Below are 22,377 nucleotides of genomic sequence, written 5' to 3' on the forward strand. Positions count from 1 at the left end.
CATGCAGATACACACAGATAGGCAGATGCATGGATGTGCACACACACCCTTCCCTCAGACAAGAACACTCTGAAATGCTGACCTTCCCCAGGACATGTCCCTGATCAGTAAGGAAATGAGATAACTTTTGCCAGGACAAGTCCCATCAAACTCACATCTACCCCGGAGGCTGTGTGACAAGACTCCCCGGAAGACTGCAGAGGGGTGCTGGACATATTGAAGAGCTCTCATTCCTAGGAAGTTCAGATCTATGTTCATTTGCCTTGATGGGCCCAAGTGCCTGCACAGGAGGTCTCTCCGTTCCAGAGCTCTGCTCGATAGTACGACCAAGAGGAAGAGCCGGTCAACACCACAGGGAGACGCGACTCTCCCCCAGACCACTGTGAGTCCTAGGCTTAGCTGGGGTCCTGGCTTCGTCATGTACATTCAGACAGAATCGTGTCTCTTTACAGCCTCCAGCTTTTAGTCTCCTGTCTTCTTTTTCTTTGGCAAACTGTTGAAAGCAACCTATGTGAGGCCAACCCCAAAGCTGTCTCCTGCAGAGAGATGTTTCTCCATGTTTCTGGGTGAGCAGCCCTGACCACTCCTTGGTTTGTCCTGGGTATGTGGCTCAATCAGTGACAAACTCCCCAGGTTGCACGTGGCTACTGCAGGCTCCTGTGCGAGGGTGGGCAGTGATACCCCCTCTTCCCTCCCCTCCCCCTGCCCAAACATGCAGAGTGCCCAGCGCACAATCCATCCCTCCCAGTGGAAGGTTAATTGGACTCCCTGGCCAATTCTCCTTCTCCTCCAAAGAGATTTTCACCTCCATCCTCTGTAAACACAGAAAAATGACCCCTTTCAGGCTCTTCTTAGAACTTCACTTTCAGCTAGAGAAAGTCAATATAAACTGTGCCATCTAAGATGGAAAACATTCTCAAGCCTTCTCAGGAAGTGATTTAACAAGGAATAATAACAAATGGGAGAGGTGTCAGAAGCCATGTCAAGAATAAATGACCTTATTCCTCAGGAACCGTAAAGAAATTTCTAGTAGAGTAGGCTGTGAGTTTCCAGAGAACTGGAGTGCCAGCTATTAACTGGTTCCTTATAAATCAAAGGCTTAGTAAATATCATCTACATAATCATGCACCTATTAAAAAGAAAGGCAAGATCAAAGAAAAGATAATCCATACACGGGCAAAAACCAATTTCTTTGGCCCAAATAAGTAACACCTCTCACTGAACAGTAACTCCACACAGACATATTAAAGTCTTATGAATAAATCAAAACATTTTCCATCAGGCTGAACAACTCTTAGGAGTCTCTGTTTCCTCATCTGTAAAATGAGAAAGTTGAGTTAAATGGTTTCTAAGCTTCTCATACTCCACAGAGAGGTTCTCAAGTACAGTGACAATGTCTGGTTCATCAATACACTCCCCACCCCAGCACAGTGTCTGTCACCTTGTAGACTCTCAATAATTTAAAATATTTTTTTAAAAGATTCTTCAAAATTAAAATTTTAAAGATTCAAGGTGTTAGTCACAGTTCAGATGGTTCCATACATGTGAAAACAAGAGTTAAACATATTGAGTTAGATGTTCATTTGGAAAATAAGTGATTGAAAAGACCCAAACTTAAGAGCAATAGAGAATTTTCCCCCTCAATGTCAGACCATATTTATGCAACATGCATTTACAGCTTCCTTTGTGGCTCAATTAGTAAAGAATCTACCTTCTCAGGAAGATAGCCTTGAGAAGAGAATCCCATTGACAGAGGAGCCTGGCAGGCTACAGTCTATGTGGTTGCAAAGCATTGGATGTGACTGAGCAATGAATACTTTCACTTCTTTTCCACTTTTTTCAACATGTATCTAACATATGAACATATACTGAGAAACAGACCTTGAACTTGGCACTGGGAATATATTGTCAAAAGGTAAATTCCCTGTCCTACAGGCATTCATAGTCTAGTGGGAGATGTATAAATGAATGAAAACTTGCCATGAAATTAAAAGACGCTTGCTCCTTGGAAGAAAAGCAAAATCTATACAGCATATTAGAAAGCAGAGACATCACTTTGCTGACAAAGGTCTTTATAGTCAAAGCTATGGTTTTTCCAGTAGTCATGTATGGATGTGAGAGTTGGACCATAAAAAAGGCTGAGTGCTGAAGAACTGATGCCTTTGAACTGTTTTGCTGGAGAAGACTCTTGAGAGTCCCTTGGACTGCAAGGACATCAAACCAGTTCATCCTAAAGGAGATCAGTCCTGGGTGTTCATTGGAAGGACTGATGTTGAACCTGAAACTCCAATACTTTGGCCACCTGATGTGAAGAGCTGACTCATTGGAAAGGACCCTGACGCTGGGAAAGATTGAAGGCGGGAGGAGAAGGGGCGACAGAGGATGAGATGGTTGGATGGCATCACCCATTCAATGGATGTGAGTTTAAGCAAACTCTGGGAGATAGTGAAGGACAAAGAAACCGGAAGTGCTGCAGTCCATGGGGTCGAGAAAAGTTGGACACAACTTAGCAACCGAACAACAACATTGATCTTTGTAATATATTTGACCATTTTAACAACTTAAGAGAAAAAAACCTTTTTTTTCCTGCTCTTTGTAACGCCAAAGTTGTTAATTAGTACATTGGTGGTGAATACAGTTGATTGGCTTGGATTGGATCATTTGTCCATCATGAGTCCATCCATCAGTTATGGCCAAGGAGGTGTGGTCACAAGGTATCAACATGGCTGCTGGGAGTCCACTCTCTGGACAGTGGAGTTTTCAGAAAAGGAAAAATGTTTTCAAATGTACAGACACCGTCAAGAGACTTAGTTAATCTTATTGAAGTTATTCACGAATGATATAACCTTTCAATTCTGTACCCAAAACTTGGAATTTACCAGTAATATTTCTAGCTCCCCATTTGATCAACTCCTTTTGTGGTTTTTCTACAAATAAAGGGCATAGAGGCGTTCCCATCCAATGCAACGGTCTGAGATGACTCAGGGCATATGCAAAGACACACGCTCTTACAACGCTACTGGGAGAAATGTGGGATGTTCACAATATCCCATGAAACAATCCAGTACCAAATATCTCAGCGAACAGAACACTGACACAGAGAAGACACAGAAGTCTGCCAATCATTACAAATACCAGCATCCCTCCATGACTGACATGTGTCAAGGTCTAAAAGCTCATCTTGAAGATGGACCCGTTTTAAGAGGGAGTAGAGTTTGTGGACTTGGAGAGCCACTGCAACAGCGCAGTTCCCTTTTATCTGCCATGCTTAATTCTCCAATTAGTTTCCCATCTCAAGCAAATAGCTGTGATAATTTAAATTAATTTTGAGTAACTTGAAGCTGACAGCCTTAACATTCCAAATAAATGCTTCTGTCCCTGAGTTAATTTATTGATATGGTGTTAGAATCGACCACCGTTCTTGGATCTCCGTTGAGCTAAGCCATGTATTCTCAGCAGGGTGACATCATCCACAAAATTTAGAGATTATAATGGTTAATGCCTCTTTCTGCTGCGATCCTCAATCCCACCTGACACTTATTTTGTAGTATTTAATTGTGTGTATTAGAACTGAAATTAAATTAAAATTTTCTCCAGGGTGAGAGGAGGGGGCTAACAATGAAAAAAAAAAAAAAAACAACAACCCTGAACTGAGTGAAACCAATCATCTGCCCAAAGTCAAGGCTAAATCCTGAACCTAGGCGGGGATGTGAAGAGGTCTCCTGGCTTATCCAGATCTTGCCTCAAAATCTGATTCACACTGGGCTGTCCTGTACCAACACTCTCTTCCAACTGTCCTCGCTTCTAAACATTCTCCTGTTCTGACCTCTGCTAAGTTCAAATTCCTCCACCTTAATCTAGTCTTCCTTCCTACCAGACTGGGTTCCTCTTTTGACTCTTAGAAAATACTACATTTTAAAAGAAAACCAATGTGGATTAAATATTGACTACTGGCTTATTCAACAGAGGTTCAGTGAGTGCCCATCATGTGCTGAGCCCAGAACAAAAGAGACGACATTCCCACCGAGCCTCAAGAAGCTTGTGTTCTGAGGAAGGCGCATTGGTAACCATGGAATAGGGTAAGGTCACACGGTGATTAGCACTGTGAAGAGAATTAGAGCAGTGTCAGAGGCCCCGGAGGAATGGGTATGGGAGGGGATTAGGAAAGGACCCTGGGGAAGAGACCTGAATGGAGTGAGAGGTGGAGGCGCGAGAATATCTGTGGGAAGGCTGTTTCTGCTGAGGGAACCCCAAGTGCAAAGACCCTGAGGTCAGAGCTGGGAGAGAAAGGACTGTTGGCTACAAGGAGAGGGGGGAAAAAGGTCCCCGGTGCTAGCTGCTTCCTCCCGGTCTTGTTCATTCTCCCACAACCACCTTACAAAATAAGGGTATCCATTTTACCAACACAGGCTACTGACTAACATTTTCTGAGCATAACCATGTATCAGACACTGTTCTAAATGAGCCCTTTCCAGTGATTCTGTTATTTAATTTCCCCAACATTACTGCAGGGAGGTATTGTTAGTTTGCAGTTTTTAAAGGCTCAGAAAAAAGAACAGAAACAGAGAGGCTAATTAAATGCCTGAGCTCTCACATTAAGTAACAAAGCCAGGACTAGAACCCCGCCTTGTGGGCCAGGGTCTTGCTCCTCTCTACATCAGCACCTCCCTGCCTGCTCCTGACAACCTTGCCCTTTTGCACTTGCGCCGGACTTGCACTTGCACCTTGCCCTTTTGCACTTGTACCAGACTTTTGCACTTGCACCCTGCCTGGGGATCTCTGCCCCGCCACCATCGGACCTCCTAAGATCAACAAGCAGGCAAAGTCAGAAGCTGTGGCTGTCTACCTGATGACCCTTCTCTCTTTCTTCCTGTATGTTCCTGGGTGTGGTGATGTATCCATCTACCCAGCCTCTCTTGGAGGAGATACAAAGAACTCCACAACAGTGTTCTGGCCAATGAGATGAAAGTGGAAATCCTGGGTGGGGTTCACAGTGGCATTCCTTAAGAGCAGAAGTGGAAGGAAAAAAATAACCCCCTATGCTGTTTAATCAGGGCTTCTCTGGCGGCTAAGTGGTAGAGAATCCACCTGCCAATGCAGGAGATGTGGGTTCGATCCCTGGGTTGGAAAGACTGGTTGGAGAAGGAAATGGTAACCCACCCCAGTATTTTTGCCTGGGAAATCCCACAGACAGAGAAGCCTGGCAAGCTCTAGCCCATGGGCTCACAAAGAGTTGGATATGACTTAGATACTTAACAACAACAACATGTTGTTTAATCACTATTATTTGGATTTTTCAAAATCCAACAAATTAACTGAATAAAACTCCAAACGAATGTACAGTGTGGTACCTAAAAGTGGGGAAACTGAAAGTAACAGAAGCTGGGACTTCCCTGGTGGGCCAGTGGTTAAGACTCTGGGCTTCCACTGCAAGAAGCGTGGGTTCAATCCTTGGCCAGGGAACTAAGAACCTGCATGCTGGGTGGTGTGGCCAAAAGATAGAGAGATAGATAAATAAGTAAAATTAAAGTAACAGAACCTAAAATGTGGAACTAGATAAGTAAGCGAGGGAGGGAGGCAGACGCCTAGGACTTGGATACTGTGGGCTGAAAAGGTGCCCCTTGCTGTTCTATGAAGTATTTGGTCCATCTGGCAGCTGCTATGCAGTGGAAAGTCACAGATTCGTTGACTAAAGCTGTGGTGTTAAGAAGTTGGTAGGAAAAATTTAAAATATTGGTGGTGCTTTTTCCATCCTAGCAAAGTCCTGAGTTCTTCAACTCAGCTGGCAAGTGAGATGGGAAGAAATACCGCTCTTTTAAGAAGGCATGCTCAACATTCAGCCTGCAATCTGCTGCCTGAGAGGCCTGCACTTGGACCCTGGCAGGGGGCAGACAGTCTGCTTGATTAGAAAGGGGTGGGTGGTACCCCATCAGACAGAGGTTGTAAGGCTGCTGCCAAGGGTGTGATCACCCACTGGAGGTCACTGTTTCAGCAATGACCAGCAGCATACATTATGTAGCAGACATTAAGTGTAGGGACATGGGCAGAACTCATAAATGAGAAACTAAAGGAAACAAGTCATCAGAAATTGGCCAGAAAAGCCTACTAATCTTGGAGGGAACTCTATTGTCAAAGGACCCCAATCTGATTTGCAGCCATTCTCATCCATAAGAAGTAGACTTGATGATGTGTATAGCCCCGGAGAAGGTGTCCTCCCTGTGCCCACCCCAGAAGTGGTCTTGGAAGACAATGAATGATGAATAACTCCTAGAGACAGGCAAGGGTCATGGAGGGCAAGGAACAGGAGTTCTTGCCACTGGAACAAGGCATTGTCACTGCTAAGAACAGTGACTGCTCTGTTTTCCATACCTCCTTTTAGAAAGCAAATTTTTTATTGTAGCTATTTTATATCTCCCCAGTACTGTAGGTTAGATGTTTCACCACTCAGTTGCAAGGAGTTGTATCCAGAACTGATGGAGAGGACCCTGCTGCTGCTGCTGCTGCTAAGTCTCTTCAGTCGTGTCCGACTCTGTGCGACCCCATAGATGGCAGCCCACTAGGCTCCTCTCTCCCTGGGATTCTCCAGGCAAGAACACTGGAGTGGGTTGCCATTTCCTTCTCCAGTGCATGAAAGTGAAAAGTGAAAGTGTAGTCAGTCGTGCCTGACTCTTAGCGACCCCATGGACTGCAGCCTATACCCCCCAGAAACCCAGGGTTCTAATCTTGCCAACTATACGAGGCTTCAGAGCCTTCTCTCTTGATAATAGAGACTCTATGTCACATACAGAAAGAAGGGTATGTCTGAGGCGCCAAAGGAGAGGAGTGAGGCTATTTGCCTACACAATATTCTTTCTCTTCTCTTTCTCTCTAACAGAAATCCATCTGTGTTTATAAGACAAGTACCCAACCAAAAAACTGTAGTTTTTAGTGTTCCTTCAGAGAGGCGTAGCCATAACTATATAGTCTTGGCCCACGAAGTTGTTGAGTGGGTCTATCAAAGAGGTTTACTTTTTTATGAGAGTTATTTTCCCTTTTTCACACTTAAAATGCACTTTTGATGACTGGAGCTTTAGCAGCCATCCTATGACCAACTATAAGACTTCCTTGAGCAGCTGGTACCAATCCTAGATTGAAAGAAAAATGGGCTGCTATCTTGTTTAAGCCCTATTAATTAGACATTCCATTATAGGTAAACAAAATCCCTAATAAATGAATTAATTCACTCTTAACTCTCAGATTCAATGATCAGATATAATCCTGAGTGTTTAAACATCAGCCCTGCTACTTTGTCAACAGCAGCTGTGATTAAGTTCCTACCTTGATTTGGGGCACCTGTCACCACCATCAACAACAACAAACAGGGTGTGTTTCTGTCTGTTAAAGAGCTAAAAGCACATATGATCACCACTCTGCAGCCCCAGGTGTTACTCACAAGCCTATAGCTGATGAGAAACATTATAAACACAAACGACTGTGACACTTTTAGGTCGGCTTATGTTTTGGGAGACCAGGATACTGGCTAATTTTTAATTATCTACATGACTGACTCTTCAGTTCAGTTCAGTTCAGTTCAGTTGCTCAGTTGTGTCTGACTCTTTACGACCCTACGGACTGCAGCACGCCAGGCTTCCTGTCCATCACCAACTTCTGGAGTTTCTCAAACTCACATCCAGTGAGTCAGTGATGCCATTCAACCATCTCATCCTCTGTCGTCCCCTTCTCCTCCCGCCCTCAATCTTTCCCAGCATCAGGGTCTTTTCAAATGAGTCAGTTCTTCACATCAGGTGGCCAAAGTATTGGAGTTTCAGCTTCAACATCAGTCCTTCCAGTGAACACTCAGGATTGATCGCCTTTAGGATGGACTGGTTAGATCTCCTTGTGGTCCAAGGGACTCTCAAGAGTCTTCTCCAACACCACAGTTCAAAAGCATCAATTCTTCAGTGCTCAGCTTTCTTTATACTCCAACTCTCACATCCATACATGACTACTGGAAAAACCATAGCCTTGACTAGACGGACCTTTGTTGGCAAATTAATGTCTCCGCTTTTTAATATGTTATCTAGGTTGGTCAAAACTTTCGTTCCAAGGAGTAAGCATCTTTTAATTTCATGGCTGCAATCACCATCTGCAGTGATTTTGGAGCCCAAAAAAAATAAAGTCTGACACTGTTTCCCATCTATTTGCCATGAAGTGATGGGACCAGATACCATGATCATAGTTTTCTGAATGTTGAGCTTTAAGCCAACTTTTTCACTCTCCTCTTTCACTTTCATCAAGAGGCTCTTTAGTTCTTCTTCATTTTCTGCCATAAGGGTGGTATCACCTGCATATCTGAGGTTATTGATAATTTTCCCGGCAATCTTGATTCCAGCTTGTGCTTCATCCAGTCCAGCATTTCTCATGATTTACTCTGCATATAAGTTAAATAAGCAGGGTGACAATATACAGCCTTGATGTACTCCTTTTCCTATTTGGAACCAGTCTGTTGTTCCATGTCCAGTTCTAACTGTTGCTTCCTGACCTGCATACAGATTTCTCAAGAGGCAGGTCAGGTGATCTGGTATTCCCATGTCTTTCAGAATTTTCCACAGTTGATTGGGATCCACACAAAGGCTTTGGCATAGGCAATAGAGCAGAAATAGATGTTTTTCTGGAACTCTCTTGCTTTTTCCATGATCCAGTGGATATTGGCAATTTGATCTCTGGTATCTCCGCCAGTTCTAAAACAAGCTTGAACATCTGCAAGTTCATTGTTCATGTATTGTTGAAGCCTGGCTTGGAGAATTTTGAGCATTACTTTACTAGCATGTGAGATGAGTGCAGTTGTGCGGTAGTTTGAGCATTCTTTGGCATTGTCTTTCTTTGGGATTGGAATGAAAACTGACCTTTTCCAGTCCTGTGGCCACTGCTGAGTTCTCCAAATTTGCTGGCATATTGAGTGCAGCACTTTCACAGCATCATCTCTCAGGATTTGAAATAGCTCAACTGGAATTTCATCATCTCCACTAGCTTTGTGTATAGTGATGCCTCCTAAAGCCTACTTGACTTCACATTCCAGGATGTCTGGCTCTAGTGATCACATCATTGTGATTATCTGGGTCGTGAAGATCTTTTTTTTTTTTTACAGTTCTTCTGTGTATTCTTGCCACCTCTTCTTCATATCTTCTGCTTCTGTTAGGTCCATACCATTTCTGTCCTTTATTGAGCCCATCTTTGCATGAAATGTTCTCTTGGTATCTCTAATTTTCTTGAAGAGATGTCTAGTCTTTCCCATTCTATTGTTTTCCTCTATTTCTTTCCACTGATCACTGAGGAAGACTTTCTTATCTCTTCTTGCTATTCTTTGGAACTCTGCATTCAAATGGGTATATCTATCCTTTTCTCCTTTGCTTTTCGCTTGTCTTCTTTTCACAGCTATTTGTAAGGCCTCCTCAAACAGCTGTTTTGCTTTTTTGCATTTCTTTTTCTTGGGGATGGTCTTGATCTTGTCTCCTGAACAATGTCATGAGCCTCCGTCCATAATTCATCAGGCACTCTGTCTATCACATCTAGTCCCTTAAATCTATTTCTCACTTCCACTGTATAATCATTAGGGATTTGATTTAGGTCATACCTGAATAGTCTAGTGGTTTTGCCTAACTTCTTCAATTTAAGTCTGAATTTGGCAATAAGGAGTTCATGATCTGAGCCACAATCAGCTCCTGGTCTTGTTTTTGCTGACTCTATAGAGCTTCTCCATCTTTGGCTGCAAAGAATATAAACAATCTGATTTCAGTGTTGGCCATCTGGTGATGTCCATGTGTAGGGTCTTCTCTTGTGTTGTTGGAAGAGGGTGTCTGCTATGACCAGTGCATTTTCTTGGCAAAACTCTATTAGCCTTTGCCCTGCTTCATTCTGTACTCCAAGGCCAAATCTCCCTGTTACTCTAGGTGTTTCTTGACTTCCTACTTTTGCATTCCAGTCCCTTATAATGAAAAGGACATCTTTTGGGGGCTTTAGACTGTAGACTAACTGAATGGCTGTGTATGAGACAGAACAAGAATCTGAGCCAGTCTTTGTTTTCACGCAACAAGGGTTGATTATGCCATGCCAGGGAAGAGACGATGACCAGCCCTGTGGCAGCTGTGATCTGCTGGAGAAAGATCGCTGAATACAGTGTGTGAAGGGCCATGAAGTGGCACATTTGGGGACACATAATGGATTCCGTGGAAAGTGAAGCTTTCCAAGGTCTATGCTACAGTTTTAGGGGATGAGAGAGGTGTTCTTGTTGCAGGTGAGAGCCAATTCTGACTCCATGAGAGATCTGTTTCTTTGACTTTAACCTTTGTTTTTCATTGCTTTTGTCATTATAATCATTCATAATGACCTGCCCCAGGGAATCCTGTCCCTCTGCCTAAAGAAGTTTAAAGAAGTTAAGGCAACACTTCCTGAGGTTGGCCATTCCAGGAGATATTTGCAAGATAATATCTTTACTTGTTCAACTCCTCCCTCTCTCTGCCCCATAAAAGAACCTGGCTTCCAGACCCCTGACAAGATGGTTATTTTGAGACATCAGTCTGCCATCTTCTCTGTCATTGTATTCCATGCCTCAACACTTTGCGAAAGTTGCTCAGTCATGTGTCTGACTCTGCGACCACAAGGACTATACAGTCCATGGAATTCTCCAGGCCAGAATACTGGAGTGGGTAGCCATTCCCTTCTCCAAGGGATCTTCCCAAACCAGGGATCGAACCCAGGTCTCTCATATTGCAGGCAGATTCTTTACCAGCTGAGCCACCAGGGAAGCCCAAGCTCAACAACTTGTCTCTTGTGTGGTGAGCAGACCAAGCTTGAACTGGGTAACATTCTCATATGATTATAGAATCATATAGAAGGGCTCTCATGTCCAGCCCTCAGTTAGACATGAGAGGAATGAACATCAAGACAGGACCACAATCCTTCAGTTTCTGGGTCTAATGACCCCCAAAGAGTAGGATAAAAGGAAAAAAAGAATGAGTGAAAAAGAATGACCTGGCAGCTAGTTTGAGAATCCAGTACTTGAAGATATCGTATGTCCTAACTCATGGACTATTTGTCCAAACTTTTAAAAAATTCATGAAACTTAATGAATCTTGTCTCTTAAGATGAGTATAGAAAACAATAGACCAAAATGAATATTATAAATTATTTCTGCTTTCTATGTACTTCTAAAATGTATCTCTTGTGGCTTCGAATACTGAAACAAGTTTGTACATTTGCGGTTTAAGATTGTTTACTCAGAATGTCAGGATTTGGGCAGTTCTGGATTAATTATATATTTAGAATGTAGGTATCTAAATTCTGAAAGAGCACAATGATGGGGGAAAAGGGCATTTATTCGGCGAGGTACATATTTTTGAAATTGAATGCCAAAGTCTTGGTTCTCTGTGCACCACTGCCAAACAGAAATACAGGAACAGAATTATGGAGTAGGAAAGAGTGGCTTTATTTCTTTGCCAGGCAAAAGGGGAACACAGTAGGTGAGAACCTCAAGACCTGTGCCCACCACCCTCCTAGTAAATAGGGAGAGGTTATATAGTCAGGCTTCCCAGGTGGCAGAAGAGTAAAGAATCAACCTGCCAGTGCAGGAGATGCAATAGACACAGGTTCGATTCCTGGGTCAGGAGGATCCCCTGGAGTACGAAATGGCACCTCACTCCAGTATTCTTGCCTGGATAATTCCATGGGCAGAGGAGCCTGCCAGGCTACAGTCCATGTGGCTGCAAAAAGTCAGACAGGACTGAACCACTGAGTCAGAGACGGGAACGTGATAAGGATCAAGGCAGTAAAAGTCCTGCATTCTTTCTTCTGCAAAGTTTCAAAAAGGTAGGGTTCCTGACAAGATCAGGGTGTCTTCAGGGTCTCAGTGGGCTTCCCTAGTGGTTCAGCAGTAAGGAATCTGCCTGCCAGGCAGGAGATGTGGGTTTGATTCTTGGGCTGAGATCTCCTGGAGAAGGACATGGCAACCCTCTCCAGTATTCTTGCCTGGGAAATCCCATGGACAGAGGAGTCTGGAGGGCTACAGTCCATGGGGTGGAAAAAGAGTTGAACACGACTTAATGACTAAACAACAACAAAAACAGGACCTCAGGGGATCTGGTCTCCTAATCTTGATAAGCCTGTCTGGTCCCTTCAGTCTTGCCTCAGGTGGTTTCATGGCTGCTCCTCTCTTGATTAGTAACTGTTCTGCTCTTTGGAACTCAGAGAAGGTCATGGAGGCTGGAGTCTTACTACAAGAAATGGCAGACAAAACGGCCTTCATGCCCAGGAGTCCTACAGGCCCCTGCTTGGCATCACAATGGCAATTCAATACTTTGAAACAGTTGCTATGTATCAAATGTAATGAACGAACTGAGACCTTTGTGTTGGGAGCAAGACTATCCTGTGGTTACTGTGATTGCTCATTTTAATATGCCTGTCCTGTCCTCTTTGCATGTATTGGGCAGCCATGATGCCACCAATATGCAGGTGACAGGCCTTTAGATCATGTCACTGTCACCTACAAATTGGCCCTTACCAAGGGCATTGCCAAAGACTGAACAACAAAGGCATGTGCCATCTGCCTCTAGGAAACTGAACCCCCTGCTGCTGTAGCTGTTGACTTTCAACAACCTGGAGCGAGTTCAGGGTACAGTGAGGCACTCTGTGCTCCAGGAAATTTGGTGGGACAGGGCTTTAAATAGTTGTATGTTTTTAGGAACAGATGTTATGATCTCAATCCTTGCATCTCCTCATATCTAGTTCAGTTCAATAGCTCAGTTGTGTCCAACTCTTATCGACCCCATGGACTGCAGCACACCAGGCCTCCCTGTCCATCACCCACTTCAAGAGTTTACTCACGTCCATTGAGTCAGTGATGCCATCTAACCATCTCATCCTCTGTTGTCCCCTTGTCCTCTTGCCTTCAATCTTTCCCAGCATCAGGGTCTTTTCAAATGAGTCAGCTCTTCACATCAGGTGGCCAAAGTATTGGAGTTTCAGCTTCAATATCAATCTTTCCAGTGAACACTCAGGATTGATTTCCTTTAGGATGGACTGGTTGGATCTCCTTGCAGTCCAAGGACTCTCAAGAGTCTTCTCCAAAAAAAAAAAAAAAAGAGTCTTCTCCAACACCACCATTCAAAAGCATCAGTTCTTCAGTGCTCAGCTTTGTTTATAGTCCAATTCTCACATCCATACATGACTACTAGAAAAACCATAGCCTTGACTAGATGGACCTTTGTTGGCAAAGCAATGCCTGTGCTTTTTAATATGCTGTCTAGGTTGGGCATAACTTTTCTTCCAAGGAGTAAGCATCTTTTAATTTCATGGCTGCAATCACCATCTGTAGTGATTTTGGAGCCCCTCAAAATAAAGTCTGCCACTGTTTCTACTGTTTCCCCATCTATTTGCCATGAAGTTATAGGACCGGATGCCATGATCTTTGTTTTCTGAATGTTGAGCTTTAGGCCAACTTTTTCACTCTCCTCTTTCACTTTCATCAAGAGGCTCTTTAGTTCTTCTTCACCTTCTGCCATAAGGGTGGTGTCATCTGCATATCTGAGGTTATCGATATTTCTCCTGGCAACCTTGATTCCAGCTTGTGCTTCATCCAGTCCCGCTTTCTCATGATGTACTCTGCATATATCTAGAGAAGCACCAGATCCCTTCATGGTGACATCAGATCCTCATGACTAACAACAGACCTTTTGTAAAGTGAGTGCTTCATGGTATTGAACTCCCTCTTCACCAAAACCATATATACTGACCTCCCCCTACTGCAGCTGGGGAGGAGCAGTCTCTCAGAGCTATCTGAGGTGCTGCCTCCTGGGCTGCAGTTCTTATTTTGCCCCAAATAAAACTTAAGTTGCAACTCTCAAGTTGTACATCTTTTTTAGTCGACACCATGAACATATAGCATGCGTATAATTCCTCAAGTTCACTGGACTTATTCTTTTTTAATGAGTAGTTACTTTACAGTTGTTTCATTCAGAACAACTGTACTTTTTTAGATGTTTCTAGTGTTTAGACTTTTGGGTAAATAATCTTACTATATTTAAATGTTTAGCAACCAATTGCATAGAATCTGACCTCACTGTTAATTAAAAACGACTTAAGTATTTTCTAACAGCCAGTGATACACTCTCCCGTTGTTGTTCAATTGCCCAGTTGTGTCCAACTCTTTGCAACCCTGTGGACTGCCCACACACCAGGCCTCCTGTCCTGAAGGCCACCATCTCCTGAAGTTTGCCCAAGTTCATGTCCATTGCATCGGTGATGCCATTCAGCCATCTCATCCTCTGATGCCCTCTTCGCCTTCTGCCCTCAGTCTTTCCCACTGGCTAACTGTAGGTCCCCAGGAAAGTCTTTTAGCATCTCTGGGGCTCAGTTTCCTTATCTGTTAAATGAGGCAGTTCTATTAAGTTTCCTTCCAGTTCCAGCACCTTATTGGACATTGGAGCTGAGTTAGCAAGTTAGATGGAGTTGCTAGCCTCATTAAGAAGCATGTATACAACACATGGAAGTTTTAAACTGCAGAAAAGATAGGCCAAATTGCTTTATCAGATTTTGAGTGTTTGCCAAGACAAAGGGAGGAGCGGGGTGGTGGTGAGGGGCTGGGTGGTTTACATTCACATGCTTGTAACCACAGTTCAGTTCTTATGGAAGATAAGAAGAAATACAGCCTACTGAATAAAAGCTCCCTGGAGCAGCAGAAAGAACCAACAATCAGGAAGAGGAAGGAATTTGCCTGGGATGGGTGGGTGTGGGGCATGAGGGCCATGGAACAAGAGGAAATCCGGTGTTTCCATTGAGGACCCGCAGACTTTCCAATTTGGCAAAAGCCTAAGTTGTGCACAGACTGGCCTCCACTCCCTCCCCTCCCAGACTGCTTGCAGGAGTCCAGGCTGGAGGGCCTGGTGCAAGGACAGTATCCTCAGAGGAAACGAAGAGATCACAGAGCACAAAGGTTCATCCCCTGTGCCTCTCTGAGAAGCAGCCCCTTTTCCCAGGCTTCACTGTGGGAAAGGTTCAGACAATGGTCATGAGAAGGCAAGTCAACATCCATGGAGTGACAGGAAAGGAATCCTCATTTGACCTCTTGCAGGCAGAACACTAGAATTAAGGGAAGATTGTGAAGGCATGTGATACATCAGTCCCTGGGCTCGCAATGAACCCCAAGGCTGCTCGTGCACCATCCTGGCCTTTAAAGGGCAGTGAAACCAAGCAGGACCCTGTGGGACCCTCTAGCATACAAAAGCTTTTCTGTGTCCCCAATTCTTATTTGTAGGAAAAAGGCATCAGCCTCCTAGGCCTTCCCTGAGTTTCAGAGGACAGATTCAAACAGTTAATAATTTGAACAATAGAGTCACAGGACTCAGAGTTCCTCCTGAAGAAACATCCATAGCAATCTGATATAAATCTCTGAGTTCTTCTACAGGAACTAGGGTCCCACCCAGAGGGAGGATGGGAACTTCAGGCGGAGCACAAGTCTGGACCCCAGACTGGTTGGAACCAGAAAGTTGATGATTTAGATTCCTAGAGCACCACCCAGTTACCTCCCCACCAACCAATCAGAGGAAGGTCATACGCCCCACAGCCTTTGAACTCTTTTGAGCATGAGTCACCCATTCTCCTTGCTTGGCCCTACAATAAACCTTTCCTGCTCCAAACTCTGTTTCTGTGTGTTAGGCACACGAACTTGGGTTCAACAACAGTGGGTTTGTTTTTAGAATTGCCCCAGGTCTTTGCTCAAAACCAGTGAATCCCCATCTTTAGCAGGAGTTAACATCAATCTTTATAATCTTCTTGCCTGGAGAATCCCAGGGACGGTGGAGCCTGGTTGGCTGCCATCTACGGGGTCACACAGAGTTGGACACGACTGGAGCGACTTAGCAGTAGCAGCAAGGGCTTCCCTGGTGGCTCAGATCGTAAAGAATCTGCCTGCAATGTGGGAAATCCAGGTTCGATCCCTGGGTTGGGAAGATCCCCTGGAGAAGGGAATGGCAACCCATTCTAATATCCTTGCCTAGAGAATTCCATGGACAGAGGAGCCTGGCGAGCTACAGTTCATGGGGTCGCAAAGAGTCATGACTGAATGCCTAGTACACACAACATAAATCTTTAAGTTAAAGGGTCCAGGGATAAGAAAGGAAGATACCAAAAAACCAGAAACCAAAAACCAAAAAATCAGATGGCACCAGCTGGGACAAAGATGGTGACCAATCTGACCTCCAACAGACCTTGAGTCTCATCATATGTTAACCTTACTATATTAGCAAGTGAAATTGAGTGTTTCCTGTCATGTCAGTAAACAAGGATGTCAGAGCCATCAGTGAATTTCTGAGCCCTGAGAGTGCCCAAAAAGGAGAACAATGCCTGCGATCCAGCAGCTGTCCTTTGCAGCCACTCTAAAGATGTGAAAAGCCAAGAAGCAGGATGCTGGCCCCAGATAGCTGAGATGCATATGAAAGGAATGATTTCAGTAAGCCCAGACACTTGCATCTTCCCATATATAGAACAGTGCTAAATTCCTTGAGATATCTGGCTTTCCTTAATTAACAATAATCTTTGATGTGAACATCATCTGAAGACTACTTGCCTCCTTTGTTGCAAACTTCTGTCTAACCTGATCCTTCCCCAGCTCCAGAACCCACCCCTCACCATGGAACACCCCCCTCCCCACCCCCCTCCAACAGTTCTCTCAGGGTCACTTGAGAAGCTGTCTTTGGGGCTTGAAGTCTTAAAAATTTCCACCAAATAAAAGATAACTTTCAGTTTCTATGTTGTGACTCTCTTTTAAGTCAACAGGCATATTAAATGGTCATTAAGGATCAGAAAAAAATAGTAAGAGGGTGGCACTCCACTAATTTGAGAAAGCCCTACCCCTTCCCTGGTTAGACTAGTGTTTATGCCTCACCACCATCAGCCTCACTCCTCTGCCTTTTGTCTTCATTCTTTAAAATTAAATCTCTCTCACCACATGGATGAAAGGTTGATCTGTGAACTTAGTCCCCCTTCTCCATTCCTTAGCTGCTGAATAACACTTGTGCTGTGTGGATCTCAGCTTCAGTTTCGTTATTCGGCTGCTTGAACCAGGATGGGAAAAGAGCCCTCTACCGGGCAGGGAAGAGAGCCTCAGCCAAGCTAGGGCCTGAGCAGGGTCCAGAGGACTTAATTCCATAACAGGAGAAAAGTGAAGTAGAGAGAAAGTAAGACCAAAGGTTGTAGAAATGGGAAGGAAACAAGCCAGAAATCAACAAATCATCAAATTCTACTCTGGGCATGATGGCCTTGGGGAGAAGCCTGGGGAAACGAAGAGGTGGGACCCACTGTCTAAGATCCTGCTGATGCTGTGTCTGTGCTAATGTCCAGGGGCATGTGCACAGTGAAAAGGTGTGGCTGGGGAAAGCCCCCTGTAGGCCAGGGAGACACTACAAGGTGAGCCTGATCTTGGTCAATCTCCCACCATCCATTTCTTTAGGCTCCAAGGCTCAGAAACATGAGTTCTGTCAGCACATTGAAAGATACGGACATACAGTTCCCAGCAAGGATGATCATCTATTAACTTTCAGTTGGAAATATAGTTATTAAGTAGGCAGGATGTTTGCAACAACCTGATCAATGCCCGTTTTTCCTGAAGGCAGGAGGCAGAGAGGAAGGCAAACTTTAGAACAAGAGGAACTAGGTGAGCATAGGAAGGCTCTCCTGCCAAGGCACTCTTTCCTGCCCTCACCTGGGCTTAGACAAGGAAACTGCCCACAGAGCCAAGACTGTCCTCCCCAACATCTGAAAAGGTATCATCCACATCTGGCTCCTGGAGGGTGTTTCCCCTACTCTCTACACTAACTACAGCCCTTCGATTTACACTCTTTTCTCCCAACCACAGAGTGGCTTCCCAGGTGGCTCAGTGGTAAAAAATCAGCCTGCCAAGCAGGAGACATGCATTTCATTCCAGTGTTAGGAAGATGCCCTGGAGAAGAAAATGGCAAACAACTCCAGTATTCTTGCCCAGGAAATCCCGTGGGCACAGGAACCTGGCAGGCTGCAGTCCGTGGGGTCGCAAAAGAGTCAGATACGGCTTAGCAACTAAACTCCTAACCACCCACCACAACATCAGTATGGTATGATTTCTGTTTTTTTAATTATGAGCAAAATAATATTTTAGTCCATCCTCCCCAAGATTCCTGTGATTCTGTATGTTTTTATGGACAATTTCCTAACTTGGGTATTCCTGAGGCTGGCTATTCAACCGTGTATGATACAATTTACTAGTTTAATTCTCAACATAGAAACTTGTCTTCTTTATTTCTAAGGTAAGGGTTGCAGGACAAGGGTCTCACTGTTGCCCCCAGGAACCAAGGAAACCTTCCAGATTTAACCAAACTACAGGGGGGTCATGAAGCCGTCACTCAGCAGGCCCTCCACAGCACAGTTTTGATCTGCCCAGACTGGTGCATGGGAGAGCTTGGGCGAAGTGAGGGCAGGAGGGATAGAACCAAAATCACAAGGAAAAAACCAGGGGAGTCAGTGTTCTCCTCACTGCCTTGACCCAGAGCCCTGCCGAGGAGCCTTATGCTGCTGAGATTCCAGACGGCTTGAGCATTTCCCAGAGCCTGAGGCTCAGTGGCAGCATCCCTGCTATACAGATGGGGGAGCAGATTGAGAGGGGACCTGCTATTCAGTCAGCAGGCAGAGAGCTAGGTGTCCATGACGTCACCCAGCAGACTTTCACTTGGGATTGGAAGCAGGTTTTCAGCCATAAGGCGGAGCCTCTCACCAGAAAAGTTGGAACCAAAAACTCCTTTGTGATTCTCTGCATTGGAGGAAATGTGGGCACTGGGGCACATCCATTTGGGAGACCTGTAGATGGCTGGGTCCATTACGGGTTTAATGTTTCAGGACAGTAATCTAGTCTCCCCACAGCTAAGCCTGCAGAAATACGTGCTGTGGGAAAGATGCTCTGAGGTACCCTGCTGAAGTGGGAAATTATCAAGATTAGCAAAACGGCCATTACCTGCCACCCACCACGTTCCACTGAAGCACTTCTAACACGCCTTAAGCATCCTGGTCCTTCCCTCTGCGAAGCTGAGTATGTGCCAAGTCAGACTCTAAAGGAATCCTGTGAAAATACCTGAGGACCTGTTCTCAACTTGAAATCGTAAGTCTCTTTGCCTGAGGAGGTGATTAAAAACTCGGCCCACCTCCCCATGCACACCCTCTTGCCCCCTGTCTGGCCAGCCCCCTGCCGTGGGCTCTGCTCTCTCCTGCTCTGTCTTGTCTCATTCCTGTTCTCTGCTCTCCAAGTCTCTCTCCAATTCGCCTCACCCCCAAGTTCTTTCCCAGGACTCTCACGATCAGAAAAGAAATGGAGAGAAAGATGCCTGTGCTCCTGAGGTTCTCGGGTTCTACAAGACAAACAAGACTAAGCCAGTGAGGATTCCTCAGGGATGAATCATTCATTCATTCATTCATTCACTCGTACTTTTAACAAATATTTATTGACTGTAATAAACAAAGGGACTCTTCACCCATAGAAACTTCAAATCTGAAGTAGTCTTCCATAGCTGGGTCCAGTGTCAGAATCACTGGAGGCCACGGTATTTTTTAGATATCTGCATTTTTAACAAGTGAAAGTCGCTCAGTCATGGCCGACTCTTTGCAACCTCATGGACTATGCAGTCCATGGAATTCTCCAGGTCAGAATACTGGAGTGGGTAACTGTTTCCTTCTCCAGGGGATCTTCCCTGTCCAGGGATTGAATCAAGGTTTCCCACATTGTAGGCAGGTTCTTCACCAGCTGAGCCATGAGAGAAGCCCAAGAATACTGGAGTGGGTAGCCTATCCCTTCTCCAGGAGATCTTCCTGACCCAGAAATCGAACCAGGGTCTCCCGAGTTGCAGGCGGATTCTTTACCAACTGAGCTATCAGGGAGGCCTTTAACAAGCCTTTCATGGAAGCCCCCTCATTTCATTTTTAACAAGTGTTTCAGGTAATTCTGAGGTTACAGGGCTTTGAAACTATTTGTTGAGTAGAACAAGAGGTGCCACTACTCTGTGACTCAGAATGGAGACCATGGGAAGAAAGTCAACCCCATCTAGATGTTTCAGGAGCCCCCTCATTTCTTATCTATGTAGGGCTGCTAGATTTACCAAATAAGAATATACAGTATGCCCTGAAAGGATGCTAGCATTACTAGTTATTAGAGAAATGCAAATCAAAACTACAGTGAGGTATTGTCTCACACCAGTCAGAATGGCCATTATTAAAAAGTCTACAAATAACAAACACTGGAGACGGTGTGGAGAAAAGGGACTCCTCCTACACTGTTGGTGGGAATGTAAATTAGTGCAGCTACTACAGAGAACAGTTTCTTAAAAAATGAAAAGTCTAGTTACCATATGATCCAACAATCCCACTTCTGGGATCTCCTTGCAGTCCAAGGGACTCTCAAGAGTCTTCTCCAACACCACAATTCAAAAGCATCAATTCTTCGGTACTCTGCTTTCTTTATAGTCCAACTCTCACATCCATACATGACTACCGGAAAAAAACATAGCTTTGACCATATGGACCTTTGTTGGCAAAGTAATATCTCTGCTTTTTCATATGCTGTCTAGGTTTGTCATAGCTTTTCTTCCAAGGAGTGAGTGTCTTTTAATGTCATGGCTGCAGTCACCATCTGCAGTGATTTTGGAGCCCAAGAAAATAAAGTCTGTCACTGTTTCCATCGTTACCCCATGTATTTGCCATGAAGTGATGGGACCAGATCTTAGTTTTTTGAATGTTGAGTTTGAAGCCAGCTTTTTCACTCTCCTCTTTTACTTTCATCAAGAGGCTGTTTAGTTCTTCTTTACTTTCTGCCATAAGGGTGGTGTCATCTGCACATCTGAGGTTATTGGTATTTCTCCAGGCAATCTTGATTCCAGCTTGTGCTTCACCCAGCCCAGCATTTCTCATGATGTACTCTGCATAGAAGTTAAATAAGCAGGGTGACAATATACAGCCTTGACGTACCCCTTTCCCAATTTGGAACCAGTTCATTGTTTCATGTCCAGTTCTAGTATTGCTTCTTAACCTGCGCACAGATTTCTCAGGAGGCAGGTAAGGTGCTCTGGTACTCGATCTCTTGAAGAATTTCCCAGTTTGTGGTGATCCACACAGTCAAAGGCTTTGGCGTAGTCAATAAAGCAGAAGTAGGTGTTTTCTGGAATTCTCTTGCTTTTTCTATGATCCAACAGATGTTGGAAATTTGATCTCTGGTTCCTCTGCCTTTTCTAAATCCAGCTTGAACATCTGTAAGTTCTCGGGTCATGTACTGTTGAAGCCTGGCTTGGAGAATTTTGAGCATTACTTTACTAGCGTGTGAGATGAGTGCAATTGTGTGGTAGTGTGAACATTCTTTGGCATTGCCTTTCTTTGGTATTGGCCAAGTATGTAGTACATCTTAATATATGGTTAGATAGCATCACTGACTCAACAGGCATGAATTTCAGCAAACTCTGGGAGATAGTGAAGGGCAGGGAAGGCTGATATGCTGCAGCCTGTGCGGTCGCAAAGAGTCGGACATGACTTAGTGACTCAACAAGAAAAATGCAATATTTGGGACATACTGATACTAAAATTTGTACTCATTGTTTACCTGATTTTCAGGTTTAACTAGACATTCTGTATTTTACATGGCAAACCTATACCTACCCCATCTCAAAGTGAAGAGCTTAGAGCCTTTGACCTGCGTGCCTTCTCTGCCCTCTGTGAATCAGTCCTACCCAGCATCTCTGCTCCTGCCTCAACAGGCCTTTCACTTCCTTCTGGATGAAAACATCACCTATGGGCCAGGGCCATACACACTAGGCAGGCAGAATGAATGAATCAGCCCTGAACCACAATTCATTACCCTACTCAGGAAAACTTCTCTTCCCAGCTCCCTGTCACCTCACCCTCTGGTCTCATATGCCCAACCTGTTACTCCCAGCCCAGATATCTTCCTTGAAAGCCCCTGCTTGCCTGGACTCTGTAAATACTGGTCCTGTCTAGCCAGCTGACCTCTTTTCCTATATAGTACAACTGTGCTGTAAGGATGAATGGAGACAGGAAAAAAAAATTTTTGATATAAACACAAGAAATACTCAACTTGTGATTCTCAAACCATGGTCTTAAGACCACAATCTTGGGTAGATTTACAAGCATGACTGCTCTGATTTAATCAGTTCATTTATTTTCCTAGGTTAGACTTTATTTGAATGCATTAACTAAAAAACTGAAAGTCACTAGACTATACAGTTGGCAACCAACCCTGTGGCTTGTTTTGAGTTGGAGTCGACTGTCTACCCAGCATCCATTCCTTCTTTTTCACTCCCTAACAGAATTCTGATTTTGCTC

At 44.4% G+C, this 22,377-nt stretch overlaps 1 protein-coding gene across 5 annotated transcripts in view; it reads right to left on the minus strand.

The window, feature by feature from the left end:
- PDZD2 (PDZ domain containing 2) overlaps positions 1-22,377 on the minus strand; it is a 411,535-nt gene that overhangs the window by 269,226 nt on the left and 119,932 nt on the right. The gene's annotated exons all lie outside the window — the stretch shown is intronic.

The sequence above is a fragment of the Ovis canadensis genome, chromosome 16 (assembly GCF_042477335.2).
Source record: "Ovis canadensis isolate MfBH-ARS-UI-01 breed Bighorn chromosome 16, ARS-UI_OviCan_v2, whole genome shotgun sequence".
Lineage (NCBI taxonomy): Eukaryota > Metazoa > Chordata > Mammalia > Artiodactyla > Bovidae > Ovis > Ovis canadensis.